Here is a 21,890-nt window from a genome sequence, read left to right as displayed (position 1 = left end):
CAGCAAAAGTAATTGTCCTCTGCATTATTAAAAGTAGCAACCTTGTTACATTAGGCTGAAATTAACATGACTTAATCCAATCGAGTATCTAAATCAATGGATGTTAAAATATTCTGTAACATAATTTTTCAATACAATTCTTGATTGGCATGCTTTTAAATTATCCTCTATATAAACAATTGTAAATATGCTTTCAAAATTATAAAAGAAACACCTTACTGATGTGTACGAGTTATTGGTATATATATTCCCTATTTTAAGTCGGTGTATCACACAACACACACATATATATATTATGATTATTGAACATTCTAATTGTTTAAAAAAATATTAATTCAACTAAGATACGCATTTTATTTTTGATATAATTATAGATATCCACAATCTTAAAATATTTTTAGGTATATTACAAGTAGTATAAATTTTACCTATTTATTTTAGTAAATAATTTATTTAATTTTATTTAGTTGTATGGTTCTATTACCTTGATGAATTATAGAGACGACGATCGATGAACGGGAATGTCGTAATTCTCAGAGATTCATTCGGGGCTTACTACGTACAGTTGAGCCCTATTGAATAATAATAGTTAATTAATAATATATCAATGGTAATAGTGAGGACTAAAATATAATTTAGCAACCTATAGAATTGTCGTGACTCTATTCATATCAAGATTGCATGATGTATGAATTGATGAAATCTTATGCCGATAGTTATTATATGAATGATATGTACTTGAGTGTTGTTATTACTTGAATGAAATTGTGATATTATTCGAATGTGCCACCTATTTGATTCCTTATTATGTGATTGATGAAATTGGACTGCTAATTGTGAGTAGTGCAAACAAAATATTGGGGTTTTATTGTGATTGACTGATATACATATATAATGATGAAGTCAAACTAAAACTTATTGAGATGTGATGATCGAGTAAGTCTGAGATATGTGTTGTAGATTTTGGAGTTAGGATTGTTTTGCCATCATATAGAGAGGGTCTGACAAACCCAGTGATTCAGGGAAGTACAACTGAATGAGCCTGATCATGGAGGGCTACAGTCGAACTGTAAGGTAAGAATGATAGGCCTTGGGGTACATCTAGTGGGGAATTTCTAAGTGGATTAGTGGGTTGTTCCCTAAGGTCGGGAACTACCTTGCAACACAAGAGTACCCTGACCGTCGCGTATATATGTCTCGGGTTGAGTTGAGGGGATCTATGAGGACTTGACCATTCACAAATTGTCCGTGCACTCTTGTAGTTGCATAGTTTCAGGCCTCCTAATCGAGTACTTCAGAGTATAATGGTGCCAAATGATGAAGAAGTATAGAGTATAGGACATGCATATCATTTCATCCTTGTGATTGTTCTATTGTGATTGATTTACATTAACCTTTGATATTATGATATTGAGTGTTTCTCATGTTTATGCTGATTTGACTAAGTACGTTTTCTCCTCGTTTATCTTATAATGTTACATACTTTCGATACTCACCCCTCGTTGTTTATGTTTGGCGTTTGCGATGGACGCATACGAGTGTGACATGTTCATGATTATGTGATACTCTTTACCTTAAAAAAATGTTTGAAAGTTTATTTATTTATTATTTTAGAATTTCATTATTAATAAAATTTAAAATAAAAAGTTAATATTAATTTGGGGTTTAGGGTCTCACAGTATGTATGTATATAAAAAAGTTCTCAAGTTAATATTAATTTGCGGCAGATCGTTCTCAAGTGCCTTGGCCTTAGGTAGCCATAAAAAAGTTCACACCCAAACACCTACACGATTTGATCAATGTGGTGAAATATTTCCATCAGCTCAAGTTTGTGTTGGCCATATGAATGGCCATATGAGAATAATATATCATCCAAAACAACGATAAACAATATCTGCAGTGCCTTTTAAATGTGTATATTATCCAAGCATATTTTCAACTTCTGAAGAACGTTTCCACCACATGGATGAGTACCACTGATTTGAATACTTTTTCTTCAAGATATAGGGGAGAACAATTTATTATTGCATGCAAAAGTTATATTTAGTAATAATTATTTGATCAGTCTTTTTTCTCATATTTTACGATTTCATGTTATTATTAAGAATTTTAGGTTAGTTATTAGAATTAGTTTGTCAGTTTTATATTCTAAGGTTTCATTACTATTATTGTTGGTGCACGCATGTACGGTTAAATTGTAGAAACTATTAATAAATTTTGTTATTATATTATTATGGAGAAATTATTTTGTTATCTTTGTCTTTGTGCGTTACTCTCATGTTTGTTCGAATTTGCTACACAAAATTTCCTATTATGATGTTTTTAAAAATAAACGTCATACATTTAAGTATATGCTATTCCATATTAATATTCAAATTAACCCAACTTTATTTTTTTTAAATAGATCATGTTACTTCAATATCATTCCTAATTAGTTAGTATAAAAGCAATGAAGTTTGTAAACCTCCAATATATATTATAAATTATCTTAATTCATTACATATTTTGTAGTTTATTAAAAAAATATATTATAATATACGATGTATATAGTTTTGGAATGAATGTTTAAGGTTTTAAGTACTTATTTACTATAATCGAAAATCAAAGTTTTATATTCTAGTTGAAAAAAATATCGAAATACAGAATTTATATTGTATCATTTAAAAAATTTGTATATAGTTTTAGAATGAACGTTTAAGCTCTTCATACAGTTTATTTGTATGTGGTAAAATCACAAATATAGCAAAGTTAATTTGTATGAAGACCTTATTCAAGTTGTGATGAGAAAATTAACTTCCAAAAATGTGTATAGTTTTGTATAAATTTGTGATGAGAATATTTCTGTATCTTGATATATATACACTACTAGAAATTTCTCCTATAGTGACCAATTTAGAGACCGAATATTTTCACTCACAGTAGCGACCGAAATAGAGACCATAATTTTGAACTTGGAAACTAAATATTTTTTCGTCACTAAATCGGTCGCTAATTAAATTTAGAGACTGAAATAGCTACTGAATGTTAGCGACCAAAAATTCAGTCGCTAACTATAACTAATAGAAAGTTCACCTTTCACACTAGTGACTGAAATAGTGACTAAAATTTTGAACCTTGAAACTAAATATTATTTCGTCACTAAATCAGTTGCTAACAAAATTTAGAGACCGAAATTTAGAAACTTAGCTACTTAAATTTTAGTGATTGAAAAATCGGTCTGAAAGCTTTGTGCTGGAACTTGTTTTTCTCCTATTCCTACTTCACCGTTCCACCACTGCTTCTCCGTTTCGTCACCGTTCCACCACCAATTCTCTAGGGGAAGTATGATGTTGTAATTGTTGATTCCTCATATCTTGTGGGTAAGTCGTTTTTATTCTGTAGGAGGTACTATGTGGCCGTTGTTTGGCTCTATAGTATTGAATTTAACAAGTTAAAATCCTCACATAAATCTCATTTGCTTTTGTTTCTTTTATCGAGATGGAAATTGATTTATTGTTTTTCTACAGTGGGAAGCCCTTGCTCTCTTGCTCATTGGTATAATTGTTAGTCAATTACGATCGATACCCAAGGGAAGTACAACTTTGGGTGTTCCTGTCACAATGAGTGCATATCTCTATATGTTTATTTTTGTAAGTGATGTTTGTTATTTGTTCGTTATGTTAATTGATTATTATTATTAGGCAATCAGTGAACTTTTAATCTATTATGATTTGTTAGAATTAAGTAAATCTGTCAATATTCCTAGATTGTACAGCTTGCTAGATTACTTGTTAGTATTCATAGAATATTCAACTTCCTAGGTTAGTGTTAATCAATTAAAAATTCAATGTATTTTTTATATGTTGATCTAACATCGGAATTATTTTGCAGGTTACTATTCCGTCAATGGCCTCTATTTATAATGAGTATGCTTTGAAGAGCCAATATGATACAAGTTTATATCTGCAGGTGAAGTATTCGAATTGGAAAAAGAATCATAAATTGACCACAATTTTATAAAGACCTAAAAATGCTTTAATGAGTTCAAAATTGTTTCTGTAAGGAATTTGAATTATCATCTCCTTCTAACGTTGGACAGTCTACTATGTTAATTTGTTCTAGTTAGGCCTTTTCATGTATTTTGGTCAACACTTTATTACTGTCCAGTTTGTGCGCACGAGCATGCCCATGTGTGAAGACAAACTTGCTTACACTGTATTAGAAATTGGAATTTATTGCAGTTTATATTAGAAATATAATCTTGGTCTCTATGTCTTCAAAAAATAACTAACATGATTTAATTGTAATGGGTGGTACTTAAGAGACAGAAACTAATAGGGATGCTAGACGACTGAAACTAACAAGAAGATTAATCTAGATATCTTGGAAGACAATAATGAAGTAAAATAAAATAAATGGGTAGTTTCAAGAACTGCACTTTAGTGGTGCCACCCTGCTAGGACACTTTTAACTGCTTTATTATTAATATTACATATGCTAATTCTCAATTTCTTGGTTTGCAGAACTTATTCTTGTATGGTATGGAGCTATGTTCAATTTTCTTGGCATACTCGTGAATATTATTGTCAAAGGTAAGAAAATGAATCTCTTATAAGCTGAAATCTCGTATTCACTTTTAATCCATTTGAAATTGAGCCAAATAAAAATTCTAGTGAGCAAACATAAATTCAGATGGCGCTTAGGATTTGTGTCACAGACTAAAAATAAAGAATGACCCACAGGATGAAGTTCCATCATGTGGTCGTCTGAGGATTAGACATATGCAAATTTACCCCATTCTCTGAGGGTTATACGATAGAAATCTTATCATTACACCAGAACTCACCCTCTGTGTTTTAAAAAACGGCAAAAGAAAATAAAATCAGGAATTTGATATCAGCTGATATAAACTAACTCAGATCTTGATACACACATATAACTGTTGGGTTTAACCGACCTAATTGATTTCTAGTTCGAAATAGATCTACGTAAATGAAAATGTGATGGAGTTGGCATATGAGTGGATTTTGTGCTCTTGAGACATTGCATTGTATTCAAGTGTTTTTGTCATAAATCATTGTGTCTTCATAGGAAGGCAACAAAAAATCTTTTCTATACACACAACTTCAAGGGATTCATATAAATAAACTCCTTTAGTAGATAGTTTAATTGTTGATGGTTTATTTAGTTTGTTGATTATGTCAGGCTTTTCAATTTTCACCCATGGCATATACATTTCCATTTCCATTTTCTGATGCTTATATGTAATAATGCTATTTCAAATGTTCCAAGTCCTAGCAGCTTTGATATCCTAGAAGACCATTCAGAAGCCACTATGTTATTGATTGCAAACAATGCTGCCTAAAGGATATTATCTTCTTTCTTCTTCAAATATGCAGGTCAATAATTCAGACTTACATTTTTATTTTTTTCCATTGCATTTTCGTAACGCAAATTTTCAAATAAACTCATATTTTCATACTTTATTTGATATTGTTCGGAATAAAGGACTAAATCGGGAAAAAAAAAGATAAAGGACTAAAACGTTACCTGAAATTAAGTTAAGGGACCACAGATGTAATTTAGCCTATATTTTATTAAAATTAAAATTGTATCTGTATTATTTTGAATACTTACAAATATTATTTAAATATATTATATTCTTTAGTTATATGCGGTGATATGATTAATGCTTTTAAATTATTTTGGTGTATGAACTTTTTAGATATTGAAATCAAATTAAAAAATTATTTTTATTGTTCTTTTGGACAATAAAGTAATGAATATAAAAGAAAAAAAATAGTAACATTTTGAGACATAATTGGTGACCAAATATTTAATAAAAATAACAATTTATGTCACAAATTTCGTCTCTAAATCAGTCACGAATGACATAGTAAATTAATTCAAAGTGGTTGCTAAATCGGTCACTAAATCGGTCACTAAATTCGGTCACTAAATCGGTCACTAAATTCGGTCGCTGATTTGGTCGCAACAGCTAGCGACTAGCAGTTTACCTACCGATTTAAATTGGTCACTAAATCGGTCGCTATTGGATTTAGTAACCGATTTTCTTCATTTAGTGACCGAAAAATTGGTCTCTAAAAGCATTTTTTTCTATTAGTGATATATATTTCATCTTATTATAATATACGATGTATACAGTTTTTGAACGAATGTTTAAGGTTTTTAAGTAGTTATTTACTTTAATCGAAAATCAAAAATTTATATTCTATTTGAACAAATTATCAAGATACATAATTTATATTGTATCATTTAAAAAAAATTGAAATATTGTTTTTTGGAAGGTATAATATCTTTTAAAAATTATTTAATCTAAATTTATATAATTAAGATTGACATATTATATAACTTCAAAATACATTAAACAACCTATTTCAAAAAAGTGAAAAATATCTTTTAATTATTTATTTCAAAAATTACATAATTAAGAGTAAGATCTTATATAACTTGAGAATATCTTTTTTTAGCCGATATCAAATTATTTAAAAATCACATAACTTTGGCACAATTTTTTTTAAAAATTAAAAAGTTAGTTTGTTATTTAAATTTGTTTAGATTTTAAAAAAGTGTTACTTAAATAAATTAAACAAAAATAAAAATCATTTATTTGTGGAGAGTTAAGTATCTTTTTAAATATTTGAAGTTATGTAATTTAGAAATTGATAATATGTATTTTGAAAAATATAACTATTATAGTTTTACTACAAACATTGAAATATAGTATAATTTAGGATTCAACTTGAAATCAAAATGTCAGACAACAAATTGTTTTTTGAAGTGCACATACTTATGTGTCAAATTAAGTGCAAATGTAGTCTCAACCCGATGTCGCTATCAGAGTGGGAATTCCCAAAAAAAAAATACAAAAAATAACATCAAATTAATGCATAATAAGAAGGGTCTCCAAGACATGATGGCTTCCGCCTCTCCTCATATGGTACTAGTCATCACCTGCAACTTACAACTCGTTTGTGTCCATCTCAAGTGCCAAACACAAACAACGAGGGGTGAGTATCGAAATTATGTAATAGTATAAAATACACGAGGATAACACGCAAGCAATCAAATTATCACCACCTAAAAAACAGTCAAGTGTATAATAGCAACGGTTTATCAAATTCATTCACAATAAGATAATGACAAGGATGAAATGTTATGCACGTCCTATACTCTATACTTCATCATTTGGTACCATTCTACTATGAAGTACTTGGTTAGGAGGCCTGATACTATGCCACTACAAGAGTGGACGGACAATTCATGAATGGTCAAGTCCTCATAGATCCCCTCAACTCAACCCGAGACACATATACGCGACACTCGGGGTACTCTTGTGTTGCATGGTAGCTCCCAGTCTTAGGGAATAACCCACTAATCCACTTAGGAATTCCCCACTAGAGGTACCCCCAAGGTCTATCAGTCTTACCTTACAGTTCGACTGTAGCCCTCCATGATCAGACTCATTCAGTTGTACTTCCCTGAATCACTAGGTTTGTCAAACCCTCCCTATATGATGCCAAAATAGTTCTAACTCCAAAATCACAACTCAATAAGTTTCAATTTAACTTTACAACATTCATCATTATATATGTATATCTGTCAATCACAATAAAATCCAATATTTTGGTTTGCACTACTCACAATGCATCATCCAGTCTTATCAATCACAAAATAAAAGATCAAACGGTGGCACATTCAAGTAATATCACAATTTCATTCAAGTAGCAAGAATACTCCAGTGCATATCATTCACACAGTAACAACCAACATAATATTCATAAATTCAGACGGCATACAATCTTGATATAAATAAATTCACGGCAATTATATAGGTTGCTAAATTATATTTTAATCCTCATTATTACCACTCACATTTTATTAATTAATTATTATTACTCAATAGGGCTCAACCGTACGTAGCAAGCCACGAATGAACATCTGGGAATTTCAGTATTCCCGTTCAGCTCACGCTATTTTATACTCATAAATTCGAACCTCATCTCACCCCTTACCTTGGCTGAAAATTTTTCCCAACGAAGCTGATCCGCTGATTTAATGTGTCACGTCTTTGCCAACCACCGTCTCTCACAGTCCACGAGCGAGAATAAATCAACGCAACAACCAATTACAAATTAGTTACTTGCTCCAATAGGTAATTAATTTATTTATTACTAATACATTGATACTTTATCTAATAAGACATTAATACATTGTAATATAATTCAAAAATATATTTAATACTGTTAAACACACATATTACTATATTCAAATTTTATTTAACAAGGTATGATAGAAAGAACTTAATATTATGTCTATATAATATATATAGTTTTGATTTAAAAATAGATATATATATATATATATATATATCACATGGACGCAAATAATAATAATTAATTATTACTTATTATTGACTATACTTAATTTTATAACATAATCAAAATAGATTAAACCTTTTAGGTGAAAGAATCAATTTGCCTCTCTGCCTTATTTTGATTTCACAGCAATTTGTATGAATCGTATGTTGCCTTATCAGAATAATTACTTACTTCAGTGAGTTATCCTCCAACAAATCCCTTTAGAAATCAATTGCATCTAATGGCTTAGCTTCTAACTTATTTTCTGGAAGTTTGTATAACAAAAATTCTTATATAGCATAGTCTGTTAGTTGACAGAAACAAAGGCAAGGCTTCTAAAATTCCAAATTAAAGACTCAAATCATGGCTATACAATTTATTTTGGGTTCGTGGTTTTCAATTTCTTACCTTTCGTTTATATATATGTATTACTTATTATATTGTAGTAACAAAATTTGTATCATTATCAAAGCTAATTGATGGAATTAGTGAAACATACCTGATTGTGATTGGTACAAAAGGCACCTATCAGCAGGAGCGCTAATCCTCTTTTTTCTTTTTTTCTTTCAGGCAAGCTATGTGCTAATCTCCTGTTCCGCTCTATATATATATACCTAGTATCAGTCTAGGTTATTACTATTATAATAATAATTACAATTATTATTATTATTATGATTATTATTATTATTATTATTATTATTATTATTATTATTATCCCATTCTATTAGAGCTAAAGGTAACAACTAGTGTAACAATACCAATTCACTCCTTGTATTATTTTATTTTATTTATTTTTGTAAGTTAAATATAGTTAATATTAATGATTTAAATCCATTACTAAGGCAAACACACAGACACACCTAAAGAAATTAGAACACATATTAACACTCAAAAAAAAAAAAATAGTATTGTATCATTATACTATTTAAAATAAGGTAATGCGAAATTGGGGTGTTACAATATCTGCAGTGCCTTTTAAATGTGTATATTAACCAAGCATATTTTCAACTTCTAAAGAATGGTTCGACCACATGGCTGAGTACCACTTATTTGAATACTTTTTCTTCAAGATATAGGTGTAACAACCTGTTAATTATTAAAACTGTTAATTTAAAAATAAAATACCTAGTTTATACGTTAAAAAAAAACATTATTGTAATATTTGGAGAAACGAAGGACAATGGCGTAATTTTCACACTATCCCTCCAATATCTCTTTACCATTTTCAGAAACCCACATTCCCCTTCCTTCTTCTTCGTTACCTAAGCATCCATCCTCCCATGCTCCCATTCTTCAACCTCTCATTTTTTAAATCAGTCAAACCCAAAAGCTTGACAAAGCTCCTTAAACCCTTTTTTAAACCTTGCATGTCTCAATTTGTAACTACTAACCGGTTTCAATCAAAGCAGCAGAGGATACTAACCAACAAACGAAGAAGAGTCAAAGTGGCAATTAAGGCAAAAGGGGAGTTCAGCTACCAAAGTTAGAACGTAGGCGGTTGTTTATGGTTGTGATGTTTGTGAATAAATTATGTATTAGGAAAAATTTAATTATATGTGTATCATTAGATTTAAGGTGATTATGCTTGTCGAGCATTTATGCTCGTTACTGCTGTTGTTGCCTTTGATATGTGTTTGTGAAATTGTGTTATGTTAGGTTAATTTCGGTTAGAATGATTATTTTAGGTGTATGCATTTAAAATATATGGTTTTATTTACTAGTGGAGAGAATATTCTATTTTTATCCCAAGTATTCATTGCATGAGAGGTGTTTGATGAAAATACTGCGAGAACTATTGCAGGAGAATTGTTGTATTTAAGTTTGGTTTTCTAAATAAAGACAAAACTATGTAAACAAGTCTTAGAATCATATTTTTCATGAATTATTTATTTCGAATTTTGAGATGAGACCAACTAAGTCTTAGACCAACTATGTTGTGTTTATAGGTGAGTAATTATTTATTGTTAATTACCTCTGTTTTATTAAAATGTATGAGCCAAATTATCATATTCTGGACAAATGATAATGGGTCTTACAATAGGGGAGAACAATTTATTATTGCATGCAAAAGTTATATTTAGTAATAATTATTTGATCAGTCTTTTTTCTCATATTTTACGATTTCATGTTATTATTAGGTATTTTAGGTTAGTTATTAGAATTAGTTTGTCAATTTTATATTCTAAGGTTTCATTATTACTATTGTTGGTGCATGCATGTACGGCTAAATTGTAGAAACTATTAATAAATTTTGTTATTATATTATTATGGAGAAATTATTTTGTTATTTATTTACTAGTGGAGAGAATATTCTATTTTTATCCCAAGTATTCATTGCATGAGAGGTGTTTGATGAAAATACTGCGAGAACTATTGCAGGAGAATTGTTGTATTTAAGTTTGGTTTTCTAAATAAAGACAAAACTATGTAAACAAGTCTTAGAATCATATTTTTCATGAATTATTTATTTCGAATTTTGAGATGAGACCAACTAAGTCTTAGACCAACTATGTTGTGTTTATAGGTGAGTAATTATTTATTGTTAATTACCTCTGTTTTATTAAAATGTATGAGCCAAATTATCATATTCTGGACAAATGATAATGGGTCTTACAATAGGGGAGAACAATTTATTATTGCATGCAAAAGTTATATTTAGTAATAATTATTTGATCAGTCGTTTTTCTCATATTTTACGATTTCATGTTATTATTAGGTATTTTAGGTTAGTTATTAGAATTAGTTTGTCAATTTTATATTCTAAGGTTTCATTATTACTATTGTTGGTGCATGCATGTACGGCTAAATTGTAGAAACTATTAATAAATTTTGTTATTATATTATTATGGAGAAATTATTTTGTTATCTTTCTTTTTGTGCGTTACTCTCGTGTTTGTTCGAATCTGCTACACAAAATTTCCTATTATGATGTTTTTGAAAATAAACGTCATACATTTAACTATATGCTATTCCATATTAATATTCAAATTAACCCAACTTTATTTTTTTAAATAGATCATGTTACTTCAAAATCATTCCTAATTAGTTAGTATAAAACCAATGAAGTTTGTAAACCTCCAATATATATTATAAATTATTTTAATTCATTACATATTTTGTAGTTTATTTAAAAAATATATTATAATAAACGATGTATATAGTTTTGGAATGAATGTTTAAGGTTTTTAAGTAGTTATTTACTTTAATCGAAAATCAAAGTTTTATATTCTAGTTGAAAAAAATATCAAAATACAGAATTTATACTGTATCATTTAAAAAATATGTATATAGTTTTGGATTGAACGTTTAAGCTCTTCATACAGTTTATTTGTATGCGGTAAAATCACAAATATAGCAAAGATAATTTGTATGAAGACCTTATTCAAGTTGTGATGAGAAAATTAACTTCCAAAAATGTGTATAGTTTTGTATAAATTTGTGATGAGAATATTTATGTATCTTGATATATATATTTCATCTTATTATAACATACGATGTATACAGTTTTGGAACGAATGTTTAAGGTTTTTAAGTAGTTATTTACTTTAATCGAAAATCAAAAATTTATATTCTATTTGAACAAATTATCAAGATACATAATTTATATTGTATCATTTAAAAAAAATTGAAATATTGTTTTTTGGAAGGTATAATATCTTTTAAAAATTATCTAATATAAATTTATATAATTAAGATTGACATATTATATAACTTCAAAATACATTAAACAACCTATTTCAAAAAACTGAAAAAAATTCTTTTATTAATTTATTTCAAAAATTACATAATTAAGAGTAAGATCTTATATAACTTGAGAATATCTTTTTTTAGCCGATATCAAATTATTTAAAAATCACATAACTTTGGCACAATTTTTTAAAAAAATTAAAAAGTTAGTTTGTTATTTAAATTTGTTTAGATTTTAAAAAAGTGTTACTTAAATTAATTAAACAAAAATAAAAATTATATATTTGTGGAGAGTTAAGTATCTTTTTAAATATTTGAAGTTATGTAATTAAGAAATAGATAATATGTATTTTGAAAAATATAACTATTATAGTTTTACTACAGACATTGAAAAATAGTATAATTTAGGATTCAATTTTTAATTATTTAAATAATTTTTTATTTAAGTTATTTTAAATGTGAAACAAACTTTAATTTGAACAAAAAAAATCGAAAACATTATTAGGGCTAGTTGTACACGTGAATATAATATTTGTAATTATAATTAAATATTAGATTCAATAATATACACACACATGTATGTATATATATATATATGCCTTTCGTTGAATACAAAACTTGTATTATTTGTTTTTTTTTGTATTTCTTGCATAAGAATTATCATTGAAAATGAATCAACTACATGTTTGTCTAGAATGCGGCAGATCGTTCTCAAGTGCCTTGGCATTGGGTAGCCATAAAAAAGTTCACACTCAAACACCTACACGATGTGATCAATGTGGTCAAATATTTCCATCAGCTCAAGCTTGTGCTGGCCATATGAATGGCCATATGAGAATAATATATCATCCAAAACAACGATAAACAATATCTGCAGTGCCTTTTAAATGTGTATATTATCCAAGCATATTTTCAACTTCTGAAGAACGTTTCGATCACATGGCTGAGTACCACTGATTTGAATACTTTTTCTTCAAGATATAGGGGAGAACAATTTATTATTGCATGCAAAAGTTATATTTAGTAATAATTATTTGATCAGTCTTTTTTCTCATATTTTACGATTTCATGTTATTATTAGGTATTTTAGGTTAGTTATTAGAATTAGTTTGTCAATTTTATATTCTAAGGTTTCATTATTACTATTGTTGGTGCATGCATGTACGGCTAAATTGTAGAAGCTATTAATAAATTTTGTTATTATATTATTATGGAGAAATTATTTTGTTATCTTTCTTTTTGTGCGTTACTCTCGTGTTTGTTCGAATCTGCTACACAAAATTTCCTATTATGATGTTTTTGAAAATAAACGTCATACATTTAAGTATATGCTATTCCATATTAATATTCAAATTAACCCAACTTTATTTTTTTAAATAGATCATGTTACTTCAAAATCATTCCTAATTAGTTAGTATAAAACCAATGAAGTTTGTAAACCTCCAATATATATTATAAATTATTTTAATTCATTACATATTTTGTAGTTTATTTAAAAAATATATTATAATAAACGATGTATATAGTTTTGGAATGAATGTTTAAGGTTTTTAAGTAGTTATTTACTTTAATCGAAAATCAAAGTTTTATATTCTAGTTGAAAAAAATATCAAAATACAGAATTTATACTGTATCATTTAAAAAATATGTATATAGTTTTGGATTGAACGTTTAAGCTCTTCATACAGTTTATTTGTATGCGGTAAAATCACAAATATAGCAAAGATAATTTGTATGAAGACCTTATTCAAGTTGTGATGAGAAAATTAACTTCCAAAAATGTGTATAGTTTTGTATAAATTTGTGATGAGAATATTTATGTATCTTGATATATATATTTCATCTTATTATAACATACGATGTATACAGTTTTGGAACGAATGTTTAAGGTTTTTAAGTAGTTATTTACTTTAATCGAAAATCAAAAATTTATATTCTATTTGAACAAATTATCAAGATACATAATTTATATTGTATCATTTAAAAAAAATTGAAATATTGTTTTTTGGAAGGTATAATATCTTTTAAAAATTATCTAATATAAATTTATATAATTAAGATTGACATATTATATAACTTCAAAATACATTAAACAACCTATTTCAAAAAACTGAAAAATATCTTTTATTAATTTATTTCAAAAATTACATAATTAAGAGTAAGATCTTATATAACTTGAGAATATCTTTTTTTAGCCGATATCAAATTATTTAAAAATCACATAACTTTGGCACAATTTTTTAAAAAAATTAAAAAGTTAGTTTGTTATTTAAATTTGTTTAGATTTTAAAAAAGTGTTACTTAAATAAATTAAAAATAAATAAAATTCATTTATTTTTGGAGAGTTAAGTATCTTTTTAAATATTTGAAGTTATGTAATTAAGAAATAGATAATATGTATTTTGAAAAATATAACTATTATAGTTTTACTACAAACATTGAAAAATAGTATAATTTAGGATTCAATTTTAAATTATTTAAATAATTGTTTACTTAATTTATTTTAAATGTGAAACTTTAATGTCTTGAACAAAAAAAATCGAAAACATTATTTGGGCTAGTTGTACACGTGAATATAATATTTGTAATTATAATTAAATATTTGATTCAATAATATAGACACACATGTATGTATATATATATATATATATATCCCTTTGGTTGAATACAAAACTTGTATTATTTGTTTTTTAGTATTTCTTGCATAAGAATAATCATTGAAAATGAATCAACTACATGTTTGTCTAGAATGCGGCAGATCGTTCTCAAGTGCCTTGGCGTTGGGTAGTCGTAAAAAAGTTCACACCCAAACACCTACACGATGTGATTAATGTGATGAAATATTTCCTTAAGCTCAAGCTTGTGCTGGCCATATGAATGGCCATATGAGAATAATATATCATCCAAAACAACGATAAACAATATCTGCAGTGCCTTTTAAATGTGTATATTATCCAAGCATATTTTCAACTTCTGAAGAACGTTTCGATCACATGGCTGAGTACCACTGATTTGAATACTTTTTCTTCAAGATATAGGGGAGAACAATTTATTATTGCATGCAAAAGTTATATTTAGTAATAATTATTTGATCAGTCTTTTTTCTCATATTTTACGATTTCATGTTATTATTAGGTATTTTAGGTTAGTTATTAGAATTAGAAACATTTTTTTAAGGTAAAAAGTATCACATAATCACAAATACGTCGAATAAATTCAAAGGTTCCATCAAACTTAACAACTTGAAATCACAATGTCAGACAACAATTTTTTTTTTTGAAGTGCACATACTTATGTGGCAAATTAAGTGCAAATGTAGTCTCAACCCGATGTCACTATCAGAGAGGGAATTCCCAAAATAAAAATACTCAAAAATAACATCAAAACAATGCATAATAAGAAGGGTCTCCAAGACATGATGGCTTCCGCCTCTCCTTATGGTACTAGTCATCACCTGCAACTTACAACTCGTCTGCGTCCATCGCAAACGCCAAACACAAACAACGAGGGGTGAGTATCGAAATTATGTAACAGTATAAAATACACGAGGAGAACACGCAAGCAATCAAATTATCACCACCTTAATAACAGTCAAGTGTATAATATCAACGGTTTATCAAATTCATTCACAATCAGATAATGACAAGGATGAAATGTTATGCATGTCCTATACTCTATACTTCATCATTTGGTACCATTCTACTCTGAAGTACTGGGTTAGGAGGCCTGATACTATGCCACTACAAGAGTGGACGACCAATTCATGAATGGTCAAGTCCTCATAGATCCCCTCAACTCAACCCGAGACACATATGCGCGACAGTCGGGGTACTCTTGTGTTGCACGGTAGCTCCTGGCCTTAGGGAATAACCCACTATTCCACTTAGGAATTCCCCACTAGAGGTACCCGCAAGGTCTATCAGACTTACCTTACAGTTCGACTGTAGCCCTCCACGACCAGGCTCATTCAGTTGTACTTCCCTAAAACACTAGGTTTGTCAAACCCTCCCTATATGATGACAAAATAGTTCTAACTCGAAAATCACAACTCAATAAGTTTCAGTTTAACTTTACAACATTCATCATTATATATGTATATTCATCAATCACAATAAAATCCAATATTTTGGTTTGCACTACTCACAATGCATCATCCAGTCTTATCAATCACAAAATAAAAGATCAAACGGTGGCACATTCAAGTAATATCACCATTTCATTCAAGTAGCAAGAATACTCCAGTGCATATCATTCACACAGTAACAATCAACATAATATTCATAAATTCAGACGGCATACAATCTTGATATAAATAAATTCACGACAATTCTATAGATTGCTAAATTATATTTTAATCCTCACTATTACCATTCACATTTTATTAATTAATTATTATTACTCAATAGGGCTCAATCGTACTTAGCAAGCCCCGAATGAACATCTGGGAATTTCAGTATTCCCGTTCACCTCACGTTATTTTATACTCATAAAATCGAACCTCATCTCACCCCTTACCTTGGCTGAAGATTTTTCCCAACGAAGCTGATCTGCTTATTTAATGTGTCACGTCTTCGCCAACCACCGTCTCTAACAATCCACGAGTGAGAATAAATCAACGCAACAATCAATTACAAATTAGTTACTTGCTCCAATAGGTAATTAATTAATTTATTAATAATACATTGATACTTTATCTAATAATACATTAATACATTGTAATATAATTCAAAAATATATTTAATACTGTTAAACACACATATTACTATAATCAAATTTTATTTAACGTATGATAGAAAGAACGTAATATTATGTCTATATAATATATATAGTTATGATTTATAAATAGAATTTTATATATATATATATATATATATATATCACATGGACGCAAATAATAATAATAATTAATTATTACTTATTATTGACAATACTTAATTTTATAACATAATCAAAATAGATTAAACCTTTTAGGTGAAAGAATCAATTTGCCTCTCTGCCTTATTTTGATTTCACAGCAATTTGTATGAATTGTATGCTTCCTTATCAGAACTGATTACTTACTTCAGTGAGTTATCCTCCAACAATTCCCTTTAGAAATCAAATGCACCTAATGGCTTAGCTGCTAACTTATTTTCTGGAAGTTTGTATAACAAAAATTCTTATATAGCATAGTATGTTAGTTGACAGAAACAAAGGCAAGGCTTCTAAAATTCCAAATTAAAGACTCAAATCATGGCTATACAATTTATTTTGGGTTCGTGGTTTTCAATTTCTTATCTTTCGTTTATATATATGTATTACTTATTATATTGTAGTAACAAAATTTGTATCATTATCAAAGCTAATTGATGGAATGAGTGAAACATACCTGATTGTGATTGGTACAAAAGGCGGCTATCAGCAGGAGCTGTAACACCCTGAACCCAAATTGAAATAAAAAGGTAAAATGCACTAGTTTTAAAGAGATTCGCAGCGGTTCCAAAATAGAGTATATATATATATTTTTCTTTTAAAATACTTTAAGGTTCAAGACGTCACATTCAAACTTACACAAAATGCTTGCATAAAAATTTTCAATAAAAAAAATTCTTAATATCGAATATAGTTGATGTTCATTAAATAAATACTTTTGATATAAAAGCAAGTTCTAAACTTAGAGACAATTAATTTCTACCTCTGAATAACCGATAAAATAACACAATTGATCAATCAAATTTACAAAAATCTAAATTGTTCATAACTCAACAAAATACGAAAAATTACTCCCACCCAATATCACCTATTCAGAGCGTGGATCCCCAATCGATAACCTGAAATAACTGCGCTCTCGCAAGCGTCAAACACAAGCAACGAGGGGTGAGCTTCGAAAACATGTAATAGTACAAAATAACTAAGAAGAACACGTAAAAAAAATATTAAACACCGTATCATATCAAATCACAACCAACAAGAATAATCAAGGTAAAACATTGATACAATCCACAACATCAAGTAAATACACAAATCAAGTAATGTTATGCATGCTCTTATACTCTAGACTCCTCCTCTTTCTTTGGTACCATTCTAACTTTGAAGTACTTGGTTAGGAGGCTCGATACTATGCCACCACGCAAGTGGACGGACAATTCAAATTGGCCCTGTCCTCATAGATCCCTCAACTCAACCCGAGACACATATACGTGACAGTCGAGGTAAACGTGTGTTGCGTGGTAGCTCCCGACATTTGGAGTGCTACCTCCAAGTCACCTAGGAATTCCCCACCCGGATACCTCCAAGGTCTAACAATCTTGCCTTAAGGCTCAACAGTAGACCGCCACGATCAGGCTCATTCAGTTGTACTTCCCCATAATCACTAGGCTTGTCAGGCCCTACCTATATGATGACCAAATAATCTCCACTTCAAAAATTATCAACAACTACTTTCTCCCCTCGTTGTCCTAGGTTACTTACTCCATTAAGAGAACCATCATTGGCACGGGTCGAATTCGTCACTATTCAATTAAACACAATACGCATTTCATGATATTCATCAGGGTGGTAATATCACAAGTCAGGGAGCACACATCGTCATTGCAGATTTCCATAGTCATACATTACATTCAGAATTTATCATCATGATACGTCATCTCTAACAATAAAGGGTCTACACTCACATATAATAATAATAATAATACTAGACCATTCACACACACCACATCAATTGCAAGGCAAATAATTACAATTCATCACATTTTATATCATATATCAGTATCAAGGATAGATATAAACAAAACACAGAATGAATCAAATACACAATTCTACAATAATTCAACTATCACACGATCTTCAAAAATCAAATCAAACAACATCCTATAAAAGTTTCTAATTCATATTTTAACCTCACAAAATTCAAGTTTGCTCATTAGTCAATTATTACTCAAAGGCCTTCTGCCATACGTAGCGAGCCCCGAATGAATTGTGGGAAATACGGTATTCCCGTTCATCTCACTTAATTTATACTCATGCATTCGAACTCATTCTCACCCCATACCTCAATTTGACGCTTTCATAAGATAGAAGGACCATAATGATTTTCAGCAACCATGAGATGTCGACAACACGTCCAAACGAGTCCAAAAGCATCGACGAATTTCAGAGTCAATGAAACGTGGCTGATAATTTTCCCGAGGCATAAAAATCAGCATTATATAATTAATAAAAATATTAGGCTCGATTTTCGTCAGTTTTGCTGAATTCCTGCATGGCCAAACCGATTTCCAAATCGATTTCTTAAATGGTTTTGAAAAACATATTATAAAATCGATTGGCAAATCGATTATGTCAAATTAGGGAAGTCCCTGTAACTCATCCAATCGATTGGGAAATCGATTTCCCTGCATATTCTTCCAAAAATACATAAACTAACTCAATCACATTCATACACAATTCCACATCTTAACACTTAGCAATTCCAACACAATTATCACAACAACTTGAGTTTGGAAATAGTTTACAATCAGTCACACTTACACACAAAATCAATGCATAACACTTAATCATAACTTGATTCAAACACGACTCGTGTGCCAAGCACCCTAATGCAATGCGTATATGCCAAAATGCATGGACTCGGAATTCCAAACCAAAACCCTCCTCGAAGGGCCGTAAATCATAATTGTACCGCCTATCGCAGGCCAAAGTACCAATTACCAAGGTGCCACCTATCACGGGTCTGCACGATTTACTAAAAAGCGTAAACCATAAACGTACTGCCTATCACGGGCCCGTATCGTTTACCAAGGTGCCACCTATCACGGGTCTGCACGATTTACTAAAAAGCGTAAACCATAAACGTACTGCCTATCACGGGCCCGTATCGTTTACCAAGGTGCCACCTATCACGGGTCTGCACGATTTACTAAAAAGCGTAAACCATAAACGTACTGCCTATCACGGGCCCGTATCGTTTACCAAGGTGCCACCTATCACGGGTCTGCACGATTTACTAAAAAGCGTAAACCATAAACGTACTGCCTATCACGGGCCCGTACCGTTTATCGAGGTGCCACCTATCACGGGTCTGCACGATTTACTAAAAAGCGTAAACCATAAACGTACTGCCTATCACGGGCCCGTATCGTTTACCAAGGTGCCACCTATCACGGGTCTGCACGATTTACTAAAAAGCGTAAACCATAAACGTACTGCATATCACGGGCCCGTATCGTTTACCGAGGTGCCACCTATCACGGGTCTGCACGATTTACTAAAAAGCGTAAACCATAAACGTACTGCCTATCACGGGCCCGTACCGTTTATCGAGGTGCCACCTATCACGGGTCTGCACGATTTACTAAAAAGCGTAAACCATAAACGTACTGCCTATCACGGGCCCGTACCGTTTATCGAGGTGCCACCTATCACGGGTCTGCACGATTTACTAAAAAGCGTAAACCATAAACGTACTGCCTATCACGGGCCCGTACCGTTTATCGAGGTGCCACCTATCACGGGTCTGCACGATTTACTAAAAAGCGTAAACCATAAACGTACTGCATATCACGGGCCCGTATCGTTTACCGAGGTGCCACCTATCACGGGTCTGCACGATTTACTAAAAAGCGTAAACCATAAACGTACTGCCTATCACGGGCCCGTACCGTTTATCGAGGTGCCACCTATCACGGGTCTGCACGATTTACAAAAAGCGAAAACCATAAACGTACTGCCTATCACGGGCCCGTATCGTTTACCGAGGTGCCACCTATCACGGGTCTGCACGGCTTACTAAAATAACGTAAATTGTAAATGTACCGCCTATCACAGGCCAAAGTACTATCTACTATTATTTTAGTTATTTTTGTAAGTTAAATATAGTTAATATTAATGATTTAAATTCATTACTAAGGCAAACACACAGACAAACCTAAAGAAATTAGAACACATATTAACACTAAAAAAAAATAGTATTGTATCATTATACTATTTTAAAATAAGGTAATGAGAAATTGGGGTGTTACAATATCTGCAGTGCCTTTTAAATATGTATATTATCCAAGCATATTTTCAACTTCTGAAGAATGTTTCGACCACATGGCTGAGTACCACTGATTTGAATACTTTTTCTTCAAGATATAGGTGTAACAACCTGTTAATTATTAAAATTGTTAATTTAAAAATAAAATACCTAGTTTATAAGTTAAAAAAAAACATTATTGTAATATTTGGACAAACGAAGGGCTATGGCGTAATTTTCACACTATCCCTCCAATATCTCTTTACCATTTTCAGAAACCCACATTCCCGTTCCTTCTTCTTCTTCGTTACCTAAGCATGCATCCTCCCATGCTCCCAATCTTCAACCTCTCATTTTCCATACCCAAAAGCTTGACAAAGCTCCTTGAACCCTTTTTTAAACCTTGCATGTCTCAATTTGTAACTACTAACCGGTTTCAATCAAAGCAGTAGAGGATACTAACCAACGAAGAAGAGTCAAAGTGGCAATTCAAGCAAAAGGGGAGTTCAGCTACCAATAACATTGTCTTCTCCTTTATCACCAACGGTGAGTTCTTTTTATTAAAGGGTTTTTTTGTTGTTGTTGTTGTTATGATTAGGGATTTCATTTTCTGATGTTGTTGAAAATAAGTTAGAACGTAGGCTGTTGTTTATGGTTGTGATGTTTGTGAATGTATTATGTATTAGGAAAAATTTAATTATATGTGTATCACTAGATTTAAGGTGATTATGCTTGTCTAGCACGATTTATGCTCGTTACTGCTGTTGTTGCCTCTGATATGTATTTGTGAAATTGTGTTATGTTAGGTTAATTTCGGTTAGAATGATTATTTTAGGTATATGCATTTA

At 30.3% G+C, this 21,890-nt stretch overlaps 2 long non-coding RNA genes across 2 annotated transcripts; one reads left to right on the top strand and one right to left on the bottom strand.

The window, feature by feature from the left end:
* The first annotated feature begins 3,503 nt into the window (after positions 1-3,503).
* LOC101497441 (uncharacterized) lies at positions 3,504-4,663 on the top strand. Its single transcript, XR_003473316.2, has 3 exons — positions 3,504-3,629; positions 3,871-3,948; positions 4,503-4,663. It is a non-coding gene; the product is annotated as an uncharacterized lncRNA (long non-coding RNA).
* A 12,961-nt stretch (positions 4,664-17,624) lies between these two features.
* Positions 17,625-19,208, bottom strand: LOC113787254 (uncharacterized). Its single transcript, XR_003473765.2, has 2 exons — positions 19,078-19,208; positions 17,625-17,866 (listed from the first exon to the last, which is right to left on the bottom strand). It is a non-coding gene; the product is annotated as an uncharacterized lncRNA (long non-coding RNA).
* Between the last annotated feature and the right edge of the window lie 2,682 nt (positions 19,209-21,890).

Source organism: Cicer arietinum, chromosome 6, assembly GCF_000331145.2.
Source record: "Cicer arietinum cultivar CDC Frontier isolate Library 1 chromosome 6, Cicar.CDCFrontier_v2.0, whole genome shotgun sequence".
Lineage (NCBI taxonomy): Eukaryota > Viridiplantae > Streptophyta > Magnoliopsida > Fabales > Fabaceae > Cicer > Cicer arietinum.
Note: the sequence above shows the minus strand (reverse complement) of the source record. Positions and strands in the feature narration are given on the sequence as shown.